Genomic DNA, 24,025 nt, shown 5'->3' with positions numbered 1-24,025 from the left:
GCTCATACCCTGATCCTGCCTCTGTATGTGAGTGCTCATACCCTGATCCTGCCTCTGTATGTGACTGCTTATACTCTGATCTTGCTTCTGTGAGTGCTCATACCCTGATCCTACCTCTGTATGTGAGTGCTCATGCCCTGATCCTGCCTCTGTATGTGACTGCTCATACCCTGATCCTACCTCTGTATGTGAGTGCTCATACCCTGATCCTACCTCTGTATGTGACTGCTCATACCCTGATCCTGCCTCTGTATGTGAGTGCTCATACTCTGATCCTGCCTCTGTATGTGAGTGCTCATACCTTGATCCTGCCTCTGTATGTGAGTGCTCATACCCTGATCCTGCCTCTGTATGTGAGTGCTCATACCCTGATCCTGCCTCTGTATGTGAGTGCTCATACTCTGATCCTGCCTCTGTATGTGAGTGCTCATACTCTGATCCTGCCTCTGTATGTGAGTGCTCATACCCTGATCCTGCCTCTGTATGTGAGTGCTCATACCCTGATCCTGCCTCTGTATGTGAGTGCTCATACCCTGATCCTGCCTCTGTATGTGAGTGCTCATACTCTGATCCTGCCTCTGTATGTGAGTGCTCATACTCTGATCCTGCCTCTGTATGTGAGTGCTCATACCCTGATCCTGCCTCTGTATGTGAGTGCTCATACCCTGATCCTGCCTCTGTATGTGAGTGCTCATGCCCTGATCCTGCCTCTGTATGTGAGTGCTCATACCCTGATCCTGCCTCTGTATGTGAGTGCTCATACCCTGATCCTGCCTCTGTATGTGAGTGCTCATACTCTGATCCTGCCTCTGTATGTGAGTGCTCATACCCTGATCCTGCCTCTGTATGTGAGTGCTCATACTCTGATCCTGCCTCTGTATGTGAGTGCTCATGCTCTGATCCTGCTTCTGTATGTGAGTGCTCATACCCTGATCCTGCCTCTGTATGTGAGTGCTCATACCCTGATCCTGCCTCTGTATGTGAGTGCTCATACTCTGATCCTGCCTCTGTATGTGAGTGCTCATACCCTGATCCTGCCTCTGTATGTGAGTGCTCATACCCTGATCCTGCCTCTGTATGTGAGTGCTCATGCCCTGATCCTGCCTCTGTATGTGAGTGCTCATACCCTGATCCTGCCTCTGTATGTGAGTGCTCATACCCTGATCCTGCCTCTGTATGTGAGTGCTCATACTCTGATCCTGCCTCTGTATGTGAGTGCTCATGCTCTGATCCTGCTTCTGTATGTGAGTGCACATGCTCTGATCCTGCTTCTGTATGTGAGTGCTCATACCCTGATCCTGCCTCTGTATGTGAGTGCTCATACCCTGATCCTGCTTCTGTATGTGAGTGCTCATGCCCTCATCCTCCGTCACATCACACCAGACCGGATGTCTTTGAAATGCGTGGGGTTAGAGGTTAATTATTGGCTTCAGGATCATTACAGGTGCAGCATTGCGCATTGTGTCCTTTCTCACTGTTTTGTACACTCATTACAGGACAAGCAAACAACACAAAGGTCCCGCGGCCACATTCTCCTCTTTCATTATCATCATCATCATCATCAAGGGTTAGCCTGGCCATAGGTTTACCATGTGCCACATATCACACCTGCATGCTACTATGTCTGTATTTTAATCCTTAGAATGTCTTATAACATGGTGGTGAACCAGTGGCCCATGTGAGAATTTCCCTGGCCCTTGCCACATAATGGGCCGGAGAGGTGAGGCGGTTGCGCGGTCATTGCGCAGGTGACATCCAGAGGACAACTGCTCTTTTTCTGCCACCATTCAACAAGCCAATATCACAGTCCTCCACCAGGGACAGCCACAAGTGGCTTCTTCATTTTTAATGTCATGGGACTCCTCTTACTGCCACTGTTATTGGGGTCTTATGGTTGGCACTGATTAGGGGGATCCTGCTGCTGCCAGTGTTATGGGGGTCCTGTGACAAACACTGTTTTGGGGATTGTTTGACTGGCACTGTTATCAGTATCCTGTAACTTGCACCCTTATGGGGATCCTGCAGCTGACACTGTTATGGGGGTCCGGCGGGTGACACTGTTATGGGGTCCTGTTGCTGCCATTGTGACGGGGATTGTGTCCTTGCCAGTGTTATGTGGCTGGCACTGTTATGGGGACCTTGGGGCTGACCAGGGGCAGATTTGCCATATACCTTACAGGGGAATTTCCTTACAGTGGAAGTTTTTGGGGATGTATTTTGTGCTGATGGGGGCAGTATTTTGTGATGGACTGTGGTATTTGTCTCTGTTGGGGTGGTATAATGTGCCACAATATGGTATTGCTGGGCCCGCCTTCCATCAATTTGGACCAGACATCAAAACGGGGCCTCTTTTAGTATTTTTTCCAGGGCCACTTTAAATTACCAGTCCGACCCTGGGGCTGGCACTGTGATGGGGATTCTTTTGTTGACACTGTACGTGACCCCCTTGCTGCCACTGTTATGGTGGTCTTGTGGCAGTCATTGTTAAGAGGCCATGTGGCTGTCACTGTCATAGGAGTCCTATGGCAGGCACTGTATTTTGGGTCCTCTTGCTGTCCCGCAGCAGGCACTCTGTTATAATTTTGTGTTCATATTTCCCTTTACGCAGCTGTGATTCCACTGAACCGGACTTAGATCTGGGATCCAATGGTGCATCAAGTCTGGTCCAGTGGAACCCCGATGTGCAAGTATTGTGACCCTAATTATATTATTGCTATGTGAAAGTGTGGAATTCTTCAATTTACAGCAATTTATCTCAGTGGTCTTGGCACTACAATGATTACAAATTTAGGCCGTCCTGTTTGCTGGGTAATAAGTTTGTTGGGGTTCAGTAGCTAATTTGGGGTGCTTTCATGCAGTACAGCATGCAGCACCATCTGTGAGTTCATCCTTGCACCCAGACTGTCCTCACAGATGTTTGGTTAGCAGCTCCGTCCTGGCTTTGCGTGCTGTGGAGCCGTTCCCTGCCGTGAGATTGATATGCAACAGGATTCATGGAAGTGACACAAGAGTGACAACCTGACACCAGCCCAAAAATGACCAGTCCCTGATACAGAGGAGCCTCCATAAATAGAATGTCACCACACAATGTCTAATCGAGGAGGTTTATGCCCCTCCAGATCCATCTCGATCTTTCCCTGATATAGATCAGCCTACATTATTAGGAAGTGACCACACGAGGTCTAATCGAGGAGGTGTATGTCCCTCCAGATCCATCTTTCTCTTTCCCTGATAGAGATGAACCTACATTATTAGGAAGTGACCACACAAGGTCTAATCGAGGAGGTGTATGCCCCTCCAGATCCATCTCGCTCTTTCCCTGATATACAGTACAGACCAAAAGTTTGGACACACCTTCTCATTCAAAGAGTTTTCTTTATTTTCATGACTATGAAGGCATCAAAACTATGAATTAACACATGTGGAATTATATACATAACAAACAAGTGTGAAACAACTGAAAATATGTCATATTCTAGGTTCTTCAAAGTAGCCACCTTTTGCTTTGATTACTGCTTTGCACACTCTTGGCATTCTCTTGATGAGCTTCAAGAGGTAGTCCCCTGAAATGGTCTTCCAACAGTCTTGAAGGAGTTCCCAGAGATGCTTAGCACTTGTTGGCCCTTTTGCCTTCACTCTGCGGTCCAGCTCACCCCAAACCATCTCAATTGGGTTCAGGTCTGGTGACTGTGGAGGCCAGGTCATCTGGCGCAGCACCCCATCACTCTCATTCATGGTCAAATAGCCCTTACTTTCAAAGTTTTCCCAATTTTTCGGCTGACTGACTGACCTTCATTTCTTAAAGTAATGATGGCCACTCGTTTTTCTTTACTTAGCTGCTTTTTTCTTGCCATAATACAAATTCTAACAGTCTATTCAGTAGGACTATCAGCTGTGTATCCACCTGACTTCTCCTCAACGCCACTGATGGTCCCAACCCCATTTATAAGGCAAGAAATCCCACTTATTAAACCTGACAGGGCACACCAGCATGCCTAGACTGCCTATAGCTATCAGCCTACAGCAGGTGGGAGTTGTAGTTTTATAACAGCTGGAGAGCCGCAGGTTGGCCATGCCTGGTCTAAAGAGTAGGACAGGGATAAGCGGCGCCTGCCACTAGCCGCATGTTCTCCCAACCAAGGAGTAAAATGCTCTGCAATGAGGAGCAGCTGGCTGTCAGCGATTACAGAGGGATGCTCTGCAGGGGATATGAGGAGCAGCAGCAGGCTGTCACTTGCTGTGAAGTAATGTACTGGGCTTAGTTAAAGGGGCAGCTGGCTGTCATTAGGAGCAGGAATTTGCTCAGTGGGTTGGGGAGGTCACGGGGATCTCAACCTCTCCATTCCGCTACTCTGCAGTGCAGCCAGATGTCAACAACCTACGGGACCCCCTGCATCCTCACTAAGGCCAGACCATTATAATGGGAGTGGGCTGTGTGCAGGCAGCTACTCCGCACATTCTCATTTGATGTGGCAATGTCGAAACCCAATCAATACCAGTGACAAGAGTTGTTAAAATTCAATTTCTTAAAGGGGTTGTCCAAAGGGGTTGTCCAACCCTCGAAGCAATTTTACTTGTGGTACCGAAAGTGCTTAGCATAAAGAAAAACAAGCCACCCACATATACACTGGGATTCCGTTCCAGCGCCGAGGGTCCCAAGGATCTTTATGCACATTACAAAAATTTTGGTCTACCTCCGGTCAACCATCTAATATGTTTGGGGGCTTCCCGATCCCACCAATCCTGATGGCAGATGTCAGAGGAAATAAAGAGCTGGAGCTCAACTGCCGTAGTCCTTTTGTTCTAGGGAAGATAAACCAGTGCCAGAGGTTCAGGATACATACATGCTCCATCAAGCCGAGCGTGCATGTGTATGGAGGAGTCAAGAGAGAGAGCATTGGGCAAGCACCTATAAAAACTGTATGACCAGCCGTGGTTATATCTGTCACCAGGAAAGCTGGGCGACGACCATTATGGACACCATTCAGTTCATATTCGGGCCACAATCCCATTAGTTCTAAAAGGATGCAACGGACAAGGAAATGTGGGCCAAGTAAGTGCCGGTGAGGGAGGAGGTAGGTTCAGATCTTCAGTCCATCCTTGCCAGTTCTCTCAGAGACTACAGTAAAAAAGAGATCTCCTGGAAGACCAGGCAAATCCCAGGTGCCACCCCGCCGTCCTGGCATTAGGATGTTGTCTGTGGTGACACCTATGTGTGAGGAGGAACACAAGAATGGGAAGCAATGAGTATCTGCATGTCTGGTCTGGGGTCTGTATTAAAGGCGGTCTGGTCTGGGGTCTGTATATATTTAGAGGGTCAGAATTTGTTTAGAAGGTCTGGGGTCTGTATATATTTAAGGGGTCTGTCTGTATATATTTAGGAGGTATGGCCTGGGTTCTGTATTTGTTTAGTAGGTCTGGTCTGGGGTCTGTATTAAAGGTGGTCTGGTCTGGGTTCTGTATATATTTAAGGGGTCTGTATTTATTTAGTAGGTCTGGTCTGGGGTTTCTGTATTTATGGGGTCTGTATTTATTTAGTAGGTTTAATCTGGGGTCTGTATTTGTTTAGTAGGTGTAGTCTGGCTCTGTATATATTAGGGGGGGGGGTTAGTATGTCTGGTTTGGGGTCTGTATATATTAGGGAGTCAGTATTTGTTTGAGGGTCTGTGTGTTTAGTTGGTCTGGACTCGAGTCTGTATATATTTAGGGGATCTGTATTTATTTAGTAGGTCTGGTCTGGGGTCAGTATTTGTTTATTAGGTATGGGGTCTGTATATATTTGGGGGGGGGCTGTATTTATTTAGTAGGTCTGGTCTGGGGGTCTGTATTTATTTAGTAGGTCTGGTCTGGGGGTCTGTATTTGTTTAGCGGGTATAAGGTCTGTATATATTTTCGGGGGGGGGGGGGGGGGTTTCTGTATTTATTTAGTAGGTCTGGTCTGGGGTTTCTGTATTTATGGGGCCTGTATTTATTTAGTAGGTGTAGTCTGGGTCTGTATATATTAGGGGGGCTGTGTTTAGTGTGTCTGGTCTGGGGTCTGTATATATTAGGGGGGCTGTGTTTAGTATGTCTGGTCTGGGGTCTGTATATATTAGGGAGTCTGTATTTGAGGGTCTGGTCTCGCGTCTGTGTTTAGTAGGTCTGGTCTCGAGTCTGTATATTTAAGGTGTATTTGTTTCAGGGTCTGGTCTGAGGTCTGTATTTGTTTAGTAGGTCTGGTCTGGGGTCTTTATATATTTAGGGGGTCTGTATTTGTTTAGTACGTCTGGTCTAGGGTTTGTATATATTAGGGGGTCTGTATTTGTTTGAGGGTCTGTTCTAGGGTCTATATTTGTTTAGTAGGCCTGGTCTGGGGTCTGCATATGTAAGGGGTCTGTATTTGTTTATTAGGTCTGGTGTGGGGGTCATAAATATATTTAGGGGGTCTGTATTTGTTAAGTAGATTCTGGTCTGGGGTCTGTATATATTAGGGGGTGTGATGATGAGGGTCATATGGACTATTTGGGGGCCTGTCCTATATAAAAGGGCATAAATGCTGAGTGCTGTGCGTACCGCACCACTTTACACACCACATTTCTCCCTGATTAGCGAGTGTACTACTGTTCCATCATCCAGGGCAGTATGGCGGGGGCTCAGAGCTTCTTGAGGTCAGGCTCCCTGGACCCTCAACCTTCCACATGGATGGCAATGACTATGAGACATAGGTCTCCACCGCACTCATAAATTAAGAATCAGCTCACAAGGCTGCACAACAAAAAGTTTTATTGAGGCCTTTATGGGATGCCCTGTATGGAGGACACAATGCTAGGGGCCCCCTTCTCTATTGTCCCCCTCGTTTATGAGGTTCTGCCATCTTGACTTTTTTGTTGGAGAATAAAATAAGATTTATTGTTGTATTGTTTGTTTCTTGTGTGAACGTGTAAAATATTGCACCGTGCAGAGGAAAATGGGGTAAAGGGGAGAGGTGACCATTTGTGGAGGGAGAGGGGTTAATATTTAAAGGGACTAATGGCATGTGGAAACAAAGTGAAGATACAGGGATGATCTGTTAAAGGCAATGCAGTCTGGGAACCAAGCAGATATACGGTTCAGGTGTATTAAAGGGACATTGAACCTGCGTCCTATCTCCATATGTCTTTGAATGGAATCCACTGCCCCGCCATTCCACCGACGGCTATCTTCCCTGATTGCTGCTCCATAAATAAACAGGAGTCAGCATGCATTGTATGTAGCCTAGGAGATAAGGAGATATCAGGTACATTAAGTGCCGCTTATCTCCTGTGAAAGGGCTTATCTAACGGAGATGATAACACATTTTATAAGTCAAGTTTTAATTGTGTACAGTATGGCGGAATTATTTTGGAACCTAATAGTAGTATTACTTAAGCACTATATGATGGCATTATGTGGGATGTATATGGCTGTATTATCATGACACTAAATGGCGGCATTATGTGGGGTGGGTATGGCTGTATTGTCTTGGCACTATATGGTAGCATTATGTGGGCTATATGTGCTTGTATTATCCTGGCACTATATGGTAATATTATGTGGGCTGTATATGGCAGTATTATCTCTTGGCAATAAAGTATATAGAAACATAGAATGTGTCGGCAGATAAGAACCATTTGGCCCATCTAGTCTGCCCAATATACTGAATACTATGGATAGCCCCTGGCCCTATCTTATATGAAGGATAGCCATATGCCTATCCCATGCATGCTTAAACCCCTTCACTGTATTTGCAGCTACCACCTCTGCAGGAAGGCTATTCCATGCATCCACTACTCTCTCAGTAAAGTAATACTTCCTGATATTACTTTTAAACCTTTGCCCCTCTAATTTAAAACTGTGTCCTCTTGTGGTAGTTTTTCTTCTTTTAAATATGCTCTCTTCCTTTACCGAGTTGATTCCCTTTATGTATTTAAAAGTTTCTATCATATCCCCTCTGTCTCTTCTTTCTTCCAAGCTATACATGTTAAGGTCCTTTTAACCTTTCCTGGTAAGTTTTGTCCTGCAATCCATGTACTAGTTTAGTAGCTCTTCTCTGAACTCTCTCTAGAGTATCTATATCCTTCTGGAGATATGGCCTCCAGTACTGAGCACAATACTCCAAGTGAGGTCTCACCAGTGTTCTGTACAGCGGCATAAGCACTTCACTCTTTCTACTGCTTATACCTCTCCCTATACATCCAAGCATTCTGCTGGCATTTCGTGCTGCTCTATTACATTGTCTTCCCACCTTTAAGTCTTCTGAAATAATTACTCCTAAATCCCTTTCCTCAGATACTGAGGTCAGGACTGTGTCAAATATTCTATATTCTGCCCTTGGGTTTTTACGCCCCAGGTGCATTATCTTGCACTTATCCACATTAAATTTCAGTTTCCAGAGTTCTGACCATTCTTCTAGTTTTCCTAAATCCTTTTCCATTTGGCGTTATGGGGGCTGTATGTGGCAGTATTATCATGGCACTATGCTGTATGTGGCAGAATTTTCTTGGCACTATATAGTTGCATCATGTGGACGGTATGTGGCAGTATTGCCTTGGCACTATATGGTAATATTATGTGGGCTGTATATGCCAGTATTATCTCTTGGCAATAAAGTATATGGTGGCATTTTATGGGCTGTACATGGCAGTATTATCTTGCCACTATATAGTTGCATTATGTGGGCTGTATGTGACAGTATTGTGTTGGTAATAAAGTATATGGTGGCGCTATGTGAGCTGTATGTGGCAGTGTTATCTTGGCACTGTACAATGGAATTCTTTGGGCTGTATGTGACAGAATTATTTTGGCACTATATGGTGGCATTATGTGGGCTATATATGGCAGTATTATCGTGACACTATATGGTGGTATTATGTGTGCTGTATATGGCAGTATTATCTTGGCACTAAAGTATATGGTGGCATTATGTGGGCTGTGTCAGTATTATCTTGGCACTATATTGTGGCATTATATGGGCTGTATGTGACAGTATTATCTTGGCACTATATGGTAGCATTATATAGGCTGGATATAGCAGTATTATCTATTGGCAATACAGTATATGGTGGTATTATGTGGGCTGTATGTGGCAGAATTATTTTGGCACTATATGGTGGCATTATGTGGGCTGTATATGACAGTATTATCTCTTGGCAATAAAGTATATGGTGGTATTATGTGGGCTGTATGTGGCAGTATTATACTGCCACTATATAGTTGCATCATGTGGACTGTGTGGCAGAATAATTTTGGCACTATATGGTGGCATTATGTGAGCTGTATATGGCAGTATTATCATGACACTATATGGTGGTATTATGTGTTTTGCATATGGCAGTATTATCTTGGCACTATTTGGTGGCATTGTGTAGGCTATGTATGGCAGTGTTATCTTAGCACTATATGGTGGCATTATGTGGGCCGTATTTGGCACTATTATTTTGCAATATTTGGTAGAATTATGTGGGCTGTACATGGCAGTGTTATCTTGGCACTGTACAATGGCATTATGTGGACTGTATATGGCAGTATTATCTAGGCACTATATGGTGGCAGTATGTGGGCTGTATATGGCAGTGTTATCTTGGCACTATATGGTGGCATTATGTGGGCTGTATATGGCAGTGTTATCTTGGCACTATATGGTGGCCTCATGTGAGATGCCCAGTGCCCCATTTTAATAAAATTGACTCTGAATTGTGTGAATGTTCTTCAATGTTCATAGACAAGCGGTCGTCACCTCATTACCGGACAGTGACCATACGATGAGGAGAAGAAGATAATGTATTCTGTGCTGCTCTCCATCTAGAGAAGTGATGGGTAGAACGGGAAATGAATGGGATAGGATGGACAGTGACAGCGGATGAAGAGGGAGGGGGTGATGGAATGGGGACGGCGGGGGTCTCAATGAACCCATCTGCTGTGCGCACATTCCTGGGATTCAGGCTCTTGGGAGGGATGGAGATGTATTGTTGTGTAGAATAGAAAGACATCCAGAATCTATCTATTATCTACTGTATCTATTATCTATCTATCTATCTATTATCTACTGTATCTATCTCTCTATCTATTATCTACTGTATCTATCTCTCTATCTATCATCTATCTATCTATCTATTATCTATCTATCTATCTATCTATCTATCTATCTATCTATCTATCTATTTATCTATATATCTACTGTATCTATTTGTCTGTTTATTATCTATCTATCTATCTATCTATCTCATATCTATCTATCTATCTATCTATCTATCTCATATCTATCTATCTATCTATCTATCTATCTATCTATCTATCTATCTATCTATCTATCTATCTATCTATTATCTATCTATCTATCTCTCTATCTATCTTCTACTGTATCTATCTATTTATTTATTATCTATCTATTATCTATCTATTTATCTGTTTATTATCTATCTACTGTATCTCTCTATTATCTATCTACAGTTAGGTCCATATATATTTGGACAGTTTTGAACACAATTCCGATGCAGTTGAAGTTCAGACTTTCAGCTTTAATTCAGTCGGTTGGACAAAATAATTGCAAAAAAATATGAGGAACTAAAGCATTTTTTAAACTCATTCCCTTCATTTCAGGGGCTCAAAAGTAATTGGACAAATTAAATAATTGTAAATAAAATGTTAATTTCTAATACTTGGTTGAAACCCCTTTGTTGGCAGTGACTGCCTGAAGTCTTGACCTCATGGACATCACCAGACGCTGTGTTTCCTCCTCGTTAATGCTCGGCCTTCACTGCCGCGGTTTTCAGTTGCTGTTTGTTTGTGGCCTTTCTGTCTGAAGTTTAGTCTTTGACAAGTGAAACGCTCTATTGGGTTCAGATCCGGGGACTCGGCAATTCAGGAACATTCCACTTCTTTGCTTTAATAAACCCCTGGGTCGCTTTGGCTTTATGTTTTGGGTCATTGTCCATCTGTATTATGAAACGCCGACCAATCAGTTTGGCTGGATGTGAGCGCACAGTATGTCTCTGACAACCCCAGAATTCATCCGGCTGCTTCTGTCCTGTGTCACATCATCAATAAACACGGGCCCCGGGGCCACTGGCAGCCATGCATGCCCAAGCATCACACTGCCTCCGCCGTGTTCTACAGATGATGCGGTATGCTTTTGGATCATGAGCTGTTCCAGGCCTCCATCATACTTTTTTCTTTCCATCATTCTGGTAGAGGTTGATCTTGGTTTCATCTATCCAAAGAATGTTCTTCCGGAAGTGTGCTGGTTTTTTAAGATGTTTTTTTTTTTTTTTAGCAAAGTCCAATCTAGCCTTCTTATTCTTGAGGCTTATGAGTGGCTTGCACCGTGCAGTGTACCCTCTCTATAGTGATGGACGAACATTGGCCGGGACGATTCGCGAATGTGCATTCGCGATAGAAATGTTCGCGAACCGCATGTTTGCGGCGGGCCCCATTCACTTTAATGGCAGGCGAACCTGAAAAACCTTCAGGTCATATTTGCAGCCAGCAAACACTTACTAGAAGTGCACAAATCACCCACAACATGGACAGTGACATACCAGAGGGGGGTCATCGGCAAAAATTCCCACAAAAAATATGTATTTTAATCAGGGGCCATTTTTATGCATCTTAAAGGGAAACTCTCAAAAATGTGCCCTGCTGGAGCCTAGAAAATTGTGATTTCTTATCGGTTTGATGTATACAAATGTGCAGCACGCCAGGTTTTTGTATCCTGCAGAGTCCAATAACAAAATGCATACGTTAATGTAAAAAAATTTTTTACCATGGAACTGTATGGTGAACGGACTCCACTGTGCGGCATCAGTCTGAGGCATCTGTTAATACATACATTTTTGGTATTCATAAAATGGATGGCAAAAATAGGATGTGAACCCAGCCCTAGTGTCAGAATAAGCACCAGTACACAGCGGAGCAGCGCGGCGGAGAGGGGAGGCCGCCATGTACTGACAGAGCGCTACCTGGTCCTGGTGGTCAGGGATGAGGACTGTGTTTCCCAAGGATCATTTTCTACTGGGAAATACAGGGCACAGAATAATACACTAGAATCATTATAATATAAAGATATTAGCCCTACCCCCGAATAATAATGCAATTAGGTGGTCATTTATTATATAGCAATACGTCTATGTTAGGCGTATTTCTGACACAGATTGTGGCGCAAAGGTCCTTGGCACCGCAATCTGCATATTTTTCCCGCTCATGCCAGGTCTAAAAAAAGATGGCGTGGGCAGGGAAAGGGATACAGCTATGGCCATCCAGTTATTGGATACCACCGCCATACAGTGACCGGATAACACCTCTGCACAGTGACCGGATAACACCGCCATACTGTGACCGGATAACACCGCCATACATTGACCGGATAACACCGCCATACATTGACCGGATAACACCGCCATACATTGACCGGATAACACCGCCATACATTGACCGGATAACACCGCCATACAGTGACCGGATAAAAGAGTATAAGAGGGCGCAGTACAGGGAATTACTAGGGGCACTGCACAGGGTGTGGTAAGAGGGCACAATGCAGGGTATAAGGGGGCACAGTACGGGGTGAGGGGCACAGTATGGGGTGGGGGGCACAGTCACATGACCCTGTGACATTAGAAGGTCCTTATGGTGAATGTGGTTCATACGCCACCATAATGAGAGGCAGAGGAGTGAGACAGGGGTGTGATTATGTGGCTAGAGATAAAAAATGTAACCGTCGGCCAGTACAGGCCCCAAAAATTAGCCAATAGGCATTCACCTGACAGCAAAGAATATTGGATTCTGTGGTTGGAGGTACATTAGGCGGTAACAGGATAAATATGTAACTGTCGGCCAGTACAGGCCCCAAAAATGTAACATTCACCTGACATAAAAGGCCTTTTATGCCGCTGTATATACATAAGGCAAGGACTAGTGTTGAGCGAACTTGTGTTTTAAGTTCGGCGTCTAAAGTTCGGGTTATCAAAGTATCCCGTTATGGATTCTAAATTCCGTTATGGTCCGTGGTAGCGGAATCCATAACGGGATACTTCAATAACCCGAACCCGAACTTTAGAAGCCGAACTTAAAACACAAGTTCACTCAACACTAGCAAGGACCATTCTTTGTTCTGGGTGTATCTATTTTGGCTTCACTATTGCTATCTAAAAGAGCTTGAAAGTGTTAGATTTGGACCTAAAAGAAATGTCAAGAAATAAGCTCATCTCCACCAGTGATATAAACCATGTTATCTGACAGTTTTTTATTACAGTTATTTTTATGCTTGCGTCTTTAGTCCATGTGCAGCTGCTCCCTGTCAGTCAGCACTGGGCGCCGGTTTTACTTTTCTAGCCTAATTTGTGTGCAAATGTCTCTGACAACTGTGCGCCATTTTACTACCAGATCTTCCACGTCTTATTATTTTTAATATAATGTATTGCAGTGCTGTGTCATATCCACTAGGTGACGCTCTAACACTAAATGTATTCACAATTCCTCTTGAGACCCACAGATCTCTAGATATTCATCTTGTTCTTGTGCATCCGGCACAATAAACATCTCTGCTGTTTGCTAATGCAACATGTAAAGAATGTGAGAAGTTCATTCTGCGACGGATCCTACAACAACCACTGGATATCAAGTCTGTGTAACTCTGTGGGATGTCTCGCTCATAATACTAATGCTAACCGTTGTATACCGTCAAACTACAGGGTGAGCCATTTATATGGATACACCTTAATAAAATGGGAATGGTTGGTGATATTAACTTCCTGTTTGTGGCACATTAGTATATGTGAGGGGGAAACTTTTCAAGATGGGTGGTGACCATGGCGGCCATTTTGAAGTCGGCCATTTTGAATCAAACTTTTGTTTTTTCAATAGGAAGAGGGTCATGTGACACATCAAACTTATTGGGAATTTCACAAGAAAAACAATGGTGTGCTTGGTTTTAACGTAACTTTATTCTTTCATGAGTTATTATAAAATGTGTTCAATGTGCTGCCCATTGTGTTGGATTGTCAATGCAACCCTCTTCTCCCACTCTTCACACACTGATAGCAACACCGCAGGAGAAATGCTAGCACAGGCTTCCAGTATCCGTAGTTTCAGGTGCTGCACATCTCGTATCATCTGAAGGCAATCGTCTATGCTGTAAAGATACGAGATGTGCAGCACCTGAAACTACGGATACTGGAAGCCTGTGCTAGCATTTCTCCTGCGGTGTTGCTATCAGTGTGTGAAGAGTGGGAGAAGAGGGTTGCATTGACAATCCAACACAATGGGCAGCACATTGAACACATTTTATAAGTGGTCAGAAACTTGTAAATAACTCATGAAAGAATAAAGTTACGTTTAAGTCAAGCACACCATTGTTTTTCTTTTGAAATTCCCAATAAGTTTGATGTGTCACATGACCCTCTTCCTATTGAAAAAACTAAAGTTGGATTCAAAATGGCCGACTTCAAAATGGCCACCATGGTCACCACCCATCTTGAAAAGTTTCCCCCCTCACATATACTAATGTGCCACAAACAGGAAGTTAATATCACCAACCATTCCCATTTTATTAAGGTGTATCCATATAAATGGCCCACCCTGTAGTCTGGAGCGTAATTCTGGAGCATCTTGTCTTAGAACTCTTTGTTGTGCTGTTCCTCTGGTACTCCTCTTAAAATGTATGGATAAATTGGTGTTACCAGTCCAATCAGTGCTGCCAGTGCCATGTTGTTATAGGGACACACCCTTTTGACACGTAGGATGTTACAACAGGGCCCATGCCCACTGATGTCCAACTCTTCCAGAACCACCACTAGAAAAAGAACTCTGGATTAAGCTCCAGTCCGAGATGCAAGAATGGTCCTGGAAATCGTTCATGACTGAAACAGACATTTCTTTACCCAGAAGACCGAAGCTACCATCCGGCCCTCTGCATCCAATTTTGAGCCAAAGTCCCCTTGAAATTGTGGCAAAAGACCACGTCAAGCTGGAAGCTAGTCGGTCCGTATACACTTATGCCATGACAATCACAAAATTTATAGTTGCTGTACCTGTAAGAGACTTAACCACCAAGACCACTGCAGCAGCCTTATAGAAGAGTTTTCTGTTGGTTTCCTGGAAAAGATCCCGATCGACCAAGGGTCCACACTTGAATAACAACTCTTCCAAGAGTTGTGTTCACTGTACAGCTGCCAAAAAACACGAACCACTGCCTATCACCCACAAGGCACCTCACTACACAAGAAGTTGAACCAAGCTTTCGTCAACATGCCTGCGCTAGTGACCTATACAGCAATACCATTGTTTCACAGATTATACTCTAGGCTACCTAATGTTTGGCCGCCAAAACTACCTGTTGATATTTCGTTGGACATTGCTCTAGTTGTAGACATTTCAACCATACCAGAGAGATCTTCCGTGGGTCCAGAGGACAATAGAGAGAACCAGAATCAGCCCTTCCTGGTGAAGAACCCTCATTGAGGAGATCTGACAGATCCACCAGAGTCAAAGAGCCAGCCAGATACCTAAACTAAATCCTAAAGTGTAAACCAAAAGGCCAAAGGAAGTAAGGAGCCCAGAGTCTAGGGTCAGAGACCCGTTAATCCATTTTTTGTGTGCCTTGTTGGCTCATAGTAGCCTACCCTAGGGATGCTAACTCTGAGGGACTAAACCTTCCATCCCAGTTGTGCACTTACCCTCCCTTGTCAGGTTAAAGTCATAACCTGATATTTTGTAATATTAAACTGCACATACCCAGAGATGGGCTTTTTACCTTAAGCCCTCGGAGATTACAAGTTATGCACTGTTCCAAAAATGATGTGCCCAGAGAAAAAGACTTTAACGTATGAAAGCAACCATTGCATTGCCTGCACCACGAGGGAGCCCTGCCTTGCAACTGTGAATCCCACAACATCAAGAACACCCTAACTACCATCAGGCAGGAGGCCGCAAAAGTCCAGGAAGTGCCCTAAGGGAAAAAAGGGTGTGCCCTCCAACCACTGCACTTGTGGCCCAGGGAGCGCTAGAGGGAGAGGTATTAGCCACCGTGAGGAATACAACCACCCTCATTGCCACTGCAACCACTCCCATCCTCTCCAGTTCCAGCCAGCGTCATGCCTTCCCTGTGATTTGATGAGCTGCACCAGACCCACAGGTCTTCTCCTTCCCAGAGGGCCCAGGCGGAGTAGCTCCTTTCCTCTTGCAGGCTGCAGGCCTGCTTTCTGCCAGCACTGCCTCTGCTGGCTGTAGGGTGTGTGCGCACACCCTCTGGCTCTTAAAGGGTCAGTGAGCATGCTCCCTATTCCTCCCCAGCCAATGTCTGGTCACCTAGGGGTACTTAAAGCACCCTCCTCTGTGGAAAGGTGCCTGAGCAATAAGTTCCAGTTTGCTAGTTCCTGCTAAAGTGTGCTGGTTTTATGTTTGTTTGCTCTAGTACCGACTCCTGCCTGTTCACTGGATTTTAATACTTTGCTGCCTGTCCTCACTTCTGCTTGATCTCTGTACTGGCCTTGATTTACCTGCCACAAGCTACCTGCCTAACCCGGCCTACCTATGACTACAATTTTGCCTGATCGTTCGGTGATCCGTACAAGTGTCTCTTGACCCCTGTGGATCAGCGGTCACTTGAATAGAAATTACACTGTTAACAAGAGGTAGTGGTCTAGTGGTTCCCCTGCAGCTAAGTCTACATCCCAGTTAAATTATGAATACTAGGGGCTTCTCTTAGATAAGTCTTTGGAGTAGCCCCAAACCAAATCTGTTCAATTGACACACCGTTGCATAGCATAGAATCCTAGTGACTATATTAATTTCTAAGAGGAATAACTACTGACTAGGAATGGAGTCATGTAAAGGGAATATCTGAGCACCTGGATATCAAGGCGGTGTTTTCAACATATTTTGAAGTCTCTTTGCAGTAAGATGGCAACGACCTTGATCCTTCCCCTTTTTATGTGTGTGTTTTGTCTCCTGGTTTCCTTCCGTTTTTGAGATTTTTGCAACATTTGCAACCCACAGAAGTCGATGGAAATTCCATTTTAAAAAAAGTAAGAAAAATAGGTTGCCTAATTAAAATCACACCAAAAATTTCACAGCACGGGTATCCACCTCTAAATTATACAGTGTAGGCTGCTAGAGCACTCACTTGGTCTGCCGTGGTATCTAGAGCAATTGGTAAAAAACAGGCACTTTTTGCGAAATACAAGTTTGCAGGTGAATATGACCTTTGAAATTCTCTTCCTCTCAAATAAACAACCAGTGAGGTGTATATTTTTAAAAGCCTTTGACGTCTACGAAGGGAAAACAGGTCCCAGTTCACATAGAAGTCCATGGACTCCACTGAACTCTATGGGAAGACTACGGATCCATACGTTTTCGAAATTTTGTTTATGATTTACCAGAACGTAGTACTGACCATGAAAGAGTGAAGCTCTGTTTCTGGTGATCAGTAATTGCAGTGACCCAGTGGATCACTGTTAAGAGTTAATGTTGTGATTTATTGTTAAAGTACTCTTTTTCTTAGGAACTATCTGCATCCCAAATGGTTTTGTATGGGCAACAACTAGATAACACTGGCATTCCTTGAGTTAGGTTGTGGGGAGACAGACTGGACTTGCACCCCTTGCTTGTTAGAGTAAAGACAACATGCGCATGTTTGAGCTCCTGAAAAGTAGGCTTAAAGAGAAGCCTAGTCCAAGGAACCTTCATCCCTGAGACTGAAAGTTGCAAGAGATCAACTTAACTGAGGGAACTACTACTGAGAGAAAGGGAACAGGCATTCATAGAAGGTTTAGAACCATTCCAAGGCCGTGCCTGGAAAAACACTGAGGTACATCTCATTTATGGCAAAAGACTTTACTGCTTGTGGAAAGGTTATATTGCACTGGAGATGGACTGGACGTCCAGATCTAGGATCTGCACTCTGCAGCCTAGGAATTTCAGAAAGAGTTGATGAGATGGGCCCTGTACACCTGTGGTTATTTGGGAAGATTGCAAACTGTATTTAGAGAGAGACTCAGGGAGGACTACTATTACCATAATTGCTGCTGCATATGCACAACTATTGGGACAAGCCTACTCTGTTATATACCTTAGAACTGTGCTAATTGCTGCTATATATATACTGCAACTCCTATTGACTCCACCATCCATCCGCCAGCTCATGCACCTGCTTTTCTGCCTTGCTCCCCTGCCACCCATCCAACATGAAAGGCACCCAGCCACCACCAAGCAGAAGACCTTAAAAGTCTAAGGTGTGCCCAGGGAGTGCCAGGGTGAGGACTGCCACCATGAGAGCTGCCACCCCCATCATTGCCACCACTACCACAACCAGTCTACTCCTCTTGCTCACTGTATATTCTCCTTGGTATCATTACACTAGCTTTGCCTGATGCCTCTTTTGTGGTGCCCCTATCCAGTCACCAAACACCTGCCTTGTCTGTACTTTTTATTATGCAACTTTTACTTGAGGACATTTTAAAAATAGATAGTTTCTGTAGAGACAGGAAAATATCAAGACCGCTGATCTCTCCAAGCTCCAAAACCAAGATCTGAGCTCTCTTGGCTGGATGCTCCAGTCCCTCCCTCTCCATGGTCAGAAGGTTCCTTTTACTGTTGTTCTTGTTGGTTTAGTTCTTCTTACTGTTCACCATGGATCTTCACCAGTCCATGTTGATGCTTGCCTTGCAAATCCACAATACTAGACTATGCATATCCCACCCAAGATCCTTTCCTCAACGTATTCAATCCTAACAATAGAATCCCTTGGGATGTGGTGGGAAGTGAATAAGCTTGTGTTTTCCTGGCCTGTGCTATTCTTCTGTTCCGGTGTATTTTCAATACATGTTAAGTGTTTGAGGCCTTATGTGTAGCTTTCTTTGTGTTTGTCTTTATCCTGTTTTCCCTGAGTGATTTTTGTCCTCTGCCCCTCAGAGTGCTTCCTTATCCAGGGTACCCCTTGGTACTCTTGAGCTCTTTTGGGCACATATCCAGATTCATGACCTGATATCAGAGATTTGTACGCTTTCTCCATATTGGTGGTATCCAAATTGGTGAAAGTTCTTTTATGTATCTGGGTGTTTTTGCTCCCTTACACTTTAGGACTATCCATAAGGCTTTGATGTACACCACGACAAACCGTATTATGGATGCCACAGTGAGGGTAGTGTCTAGCAGAGGAGTCTAGTGGCCATCCTTGTTTACCAGTTGACTCCAAATGATCTTCCATGTCTCGTACCCAACTCCTTCAGCCTTGGTTGTAATGGAAATTCCAGTGATGTTACTACCTGGGTAACATGATGTCACTTTGTTTGACCAACTAAGCAGTATGGCAGTGTTGTATTGCAGGTTAGCTTTAGGGGTGTGACCTGTGCAACTGCATAGGATACATCTGTCACCCCTGCTGAATGGCAAACCTCATATGGCTTGGCACCAGATGCTTGTGTCCAAAATGAATCTTAAAAGGGTTCTCCTAAATATCAGACCTCACAGGGTGGCCGACCCGTGGTGGTGATCATGCTTACTTAATCCCTGATTCTGGGTTTGGTTTCTATTGCTCCCCAGCCGGCTCTTCATCTCCCTGGGAGCTTATAGAGACCGAACCAAGAATTAGGGACCAGGTACAGTAAGTAGGGTTGAGCGAACCCGAACTGCAAAGTTCGGGTTCGTACCGAACTTTGCGAGTTCGGGTACCTGGACCCGAACCCGGACTTTTTCACTGAAGTTCGGGTTTGGTGTTCAGGTGATTTTATTATTTTCCATTATAACATGGTTATAACGGTAAATAATAGCATTCTTAAGACAGAATGCTAAGTAAGATGGCCATTGAGGGGTTAAAAATAATATTTAAAAAAACTCACCTCATCCACTTGATTGTGCAGGACCGCGCTTCTTTCTTCTTTCTGCAGGACCTGCAAAAGGACCTGCGCTGACGTCATCGCAGGTCCTTTTGCAGGTCCTGTAGAAAGAAGAAAGAAAAGGATTCTTTATGCAGGACCTGCAAAAGGACCTGCGATGACGTCACTGCGCTCACCACGTGGTAAGTGCGCTGTCGTCATCGCAGAGCGTGGCGTAGCTATAGGCGTCGCAGCGGTTGCAATTGCTACCGGGCCCCTAAGTCAGGGGGGCCCACAGTGTTCCCTCTAAGCTGCGTGGGTGCGCGGCCGCACAGCAAGTATTGTGCCCCCGCTCACAAATTTAATAAGTCCGCTCAGCACTCACCCTGCTACCAAAATACCCACACACTTACCCACACTAGTGATCAGTTCTTCCAAATTTCCTCCTTCTGTGTGCGTGGCAATCGGGCACTGCCTACCACATATTCCGGCGCTACTGCTGCCTCCTCCTTCTTTTTCTGACTGAAGAGGAGGAGCAGCAGTGCACAGGGAGAGGTAATGTGGAGGCGGCGTTGGCGGCGGCGGCGCCATCTTAGAAGCTAGACTTCTCCTGAGTTTGAGAGCTGCCTGCTACATAAGTATGCTGAGGACAGTCCTGGAGGGCATGCTACTGCAGAACACAAGGGGTGAAACTGTGAAAGTACCACTGGCAGGAACACACCATCCCATCCCAGTGATAGTCTATCACTATGATGGTGTGTTCCTGATAGTGGTTTTACCCCTTGCCTTGACAAGGGCCCTTGTGTTCTGCAGCAGCATGCCCTCCACCTATATACAGCCTATACCAGGCTCCAACTGCTACTGGGGGTTTGCTGAGCTAACGGATGCCCCCTATGGCAGTAGCACCACCATAGCCCCCATATATGGCAAAAAAATTATTGCTTCGGGGAGGGGGGAGTGGGGGGGTGACACCATTTTCTACCGCACCGGGTGACACCAGCCCTAGCAACACCACTGCCTCAGCTGGAAAGGACACTAGTCTTTTCCTGACCCCTCTAACGGTTCTGGTCTGTATAACGTTGGTATCTGACATCTTCACACTTTATGATAGGGCTCTAGTCTGTATGAAGTTGTTCCATCTTACTGGTCTTTATTGCTACAATCTCTGGAAGGACATAGAAGAGGTGATGACCTCCTACAAGAAAGGTAAAGGGAGAGGTTGCCTTCTCCTAACAATAATTTTAATATCTGGTGCCCTTTTTCACCACATTAGATAACCTCTTTAATATAAATTGTACATCAGTAGTGTAGCACATGGAGCTATGAGCCACATTGTTGGGGACTCGTACCCCAGGACAGAGGGTTTTCCAGGCTCCTGATATTGATGACCTGTCCTCAGGGTAGGTCAATTACTGTATATCCAATCTTGGGGCTCTGACACCCCACACCCCCACAGATCATCTGTTCCCAATGTTGGAACTAGCTCTTTAATGGTGCAGGAAGCAGACAACTGAACTGTGCTACATTATGGACAATATTTGTATTGAAGATGTCTACTGATCCCCTGACTTATGAATGTTTGATCACCTAGCTGCTGTGTAAATTGTCCGCAGTGTTTCATGGAACCAGACCGTGGATCACATTTCAGAGAATGAGGCTGCCCGTCAAGTTTCAGGGATCTGTTTACATAAATTGGAGTGAATCAATAATTTGCTGGCATGAGGTAATTGAGGTAATGAGTAAACCCATGCAGACATTACCTTATTAAATGAGTCAACATCAGCAGGTCTTCTGAGGTGTTACACATGCCTTGTCACTGCTCCTGTAATTGCCTCTAGGAGGCACGTCTAGTTGATTCTTTGGTCTTTCAAATGCTGGATAGCAACATGTTCTCCTGTTGTATTGTGGCACAAAGTCCCACCTCATCTGCACAAAATGTTAAATTTTGACATAACATCACCATTCCATCCATGGAATACCCAATTTCAAAACCCTTTACCTCTCGCCTACAACCCATGATAACGCTGTCCTCCTTTTCAACCTCAAGACAAAACTGACCTATTTAGTTGATTCTTCAAGATCATCTTCTCTCCGCCATATTGCTTGTAGTTTTCAAGTCACTACTTGACATCAAGCAATGAGGGTAGAGAACTCCTCTTTGGATGGCTCTTTTACACAGATCTGGACAATTGTCAGGAAGCTCTGTATGTATGCAAGACATGAGAACAACTCTTTTTAAATACACGTGAAGTTCCAGTTTTTTTGAAACACGTAGTTTGCACATAATCAGTGGCAATATTGCCATTGCTTCTAGGAAATGCTTAGTGAGGAACCACGGCTTCCCTATTTCAAGAAAAACCTTTTATCTCTCAGCCCCTGACCCACGCACCACCCCATGATAATGCTGCTCATCGTTTTCTTCCCCAAGACAAATCTGACTGGTTTATTTTTATCTTACAACCAAGTTGTTTTCTCCACCTCATTCAATCCAGTCAATTTCATTGGGACCACCTCATTGTCTAATGGGTATGATGGTGTGCCAACTCTTCACCGATAGCAGATGTCAGAAGAAAAAATAATTGGGCATGTTGGATTTGAACATAGGAGTCTGGGACTGGTTGATTCCCCTCTTCAGACGTGTATTGGGAGATCTATAAGCTCTTAACCCCCCCCCCCAAATGATAATGCAGTTCCGCAAGAGATATCTGACTGGTTTATTTAACTCTTCAAACCCAGTTTCCCTACATCATGTTGCTAGATGCAATCCAGCCAATTTTGTTGGGACCCGCTCAGTGTCTAATGGGTATGAGGGTGTGCCAACTCTTCACTGGGAGGTCAGGTTGCATAGCTGTTGGCCCAGTGAGCATTTGTTTGACAGCTACAGTCAGGTCCATAAATATTGGGACATCGACACAATTCTACAATTTTTGGCTCAATACACCACCACAATGTATTTGAAATGAAACAAACAAAATATGCTTTAACTGCAGACTGTCAGCTTTAATTTGAGGGTATTTACATCCAAATCAGGTGAACGGTGCAGGAATTACAGCAGTTTGCATCGGTGCCTCCCACTTGTTAAGGGACTAAAAGTAATGGGACAGAATAATAATCATAAATCAAACTTTCACTTTTTAATACTTGGTTGCAAATCCTTTGCAGTCAATTACAGCCTGAAGTCTGGAACGCATAGACATCACCAGACGCTGGGTTTCATCCCTGGTGATGCTCTGCCAGGCCTCTACTGCAACTGTCTTCAGTTCCTGCTTGTTCTTGGGGCATTTTCCCTTCAGTTTTGTCTTCAGCAAGTGAAATGCATGCTCAATCGGATTCAGGTCAGGAGATTGACTTGGCCATTGCATAACATTCCACTGCTTTCCCTTAAAAAACTTTTTGGTTGCTTTTGCAGTATGCTTTAGGTCATTGTCCATCTGCACGGTGAAGTGCCGTCCAATGAGTTCTGAAGCATTTGGCTGAATATGAGCAGATAATATTGCCCGAAACACTTCAGAATTCATCCTGCTGCTTTTGTCAGCAGTCACATCATTAATAAATACAAGAGAACCAGTTCCATTGGCAGCCATACATTCCCACGCCATGACACTACCACCACCATGCTTCACTGATGAGGTGGTATGCTTAGGATCATGAGCAGTTCCTTTCTTTCTACATACTCTTCTCTTCCCATCACTCTGGTACAAGTTGATCTTGGGCTCATCTGTCCATAGGATGTTGTTCCAGAACTGTGAAGGCTTTTTTAGATGTCGTTTGACAAACTCTAATCTGGCCTTCCTGTTTTTGAGGCTCACCAATGGTTTACATCTTGTGGTGATCCCTCTGTATTCACTCTGGTAAAGTCTTCTCTTGATTGTTGAGTTTGACACACATACACCTACCTCCTGGAGAGTGTTCTTGATCTGGCCAACTGTTGTGAAGGGTGTTTTCTTTACCAGGGAAAGAATTCTTCGGTCATCCACCACAGTTGTTTTCCGTGGTCTTCCAGGTATTTTGGTGTTGCTGAGCAAACGGATGTGTTCCTTCTTTTTAAGAATGTTCCAAACAGTTGTTTTGGCCACGCCTAATGTTTTTGCTATCTCTGATGGGTTTGTTTTGTTTTTTCAGCCTAATGATGGCTTGCTTCACTGATAGTGACAGCTCTTTGGATCTCATCTTGAGAGTTGACAGCAACAGATTCCAAATGCAAATAGCACACTTGAAATGAA

The 24,025-nt window shown here is 44.5% G+C and overlaps 1 protein-coding gene across 2 annotated transcripts in view; it reads right to left on the bottom strand.

The window, feature by feature from the left end:
- LOC120977847 (mRNA decay activator protein ZFP36L1-like) overlaps positions 1-22,037 on the bottom strand; it is a 35,134-nt gene extending 13,097 nt beyond the window's left edge. Inside the window, exons 1-3 of one of the 2 annotated variants that reach the window (XR_005773975.1) lie at positions 21,861-22,037; positions 21,563-21,728; positions 21,305-21,481 (exon numbers count right to left, since the gene is read on the bottom strand). The gene's annotated coding sequence lies outside the window, so the exon portion shown is untranslated. Of the gene's footprint in view, positions 1-21,304; positions 21,482-21,562; positions 21,729-21,860 lie in introns of those variants that run through there. The other variant, XR_005773976.1, reaches the window with a different exon arrangement.
- Positions 22,038-24,025: the final 1,988 nt, after the last annotated feature.

The sequence above is a fragment of the Bufo bufo genome, chromosome 8 (genome assembly GCF_905171765.1).
Source record: "Bufo bufo chromosome 8, aBufBuf1.1, whole genome shotgun sequence".
In the NCBI taxonomy this organism is placed as follows: Eukaryota; Metazoa; Chordata; class Amphibia; order Anura; family Bufonidae; genus Bufo; species Bufo bufo.
The sequence above is the reverse complement of the archived record's forward strand: the minus strand, read 5'-3'. Positions and strand labels throughout refer to the sequence as shown.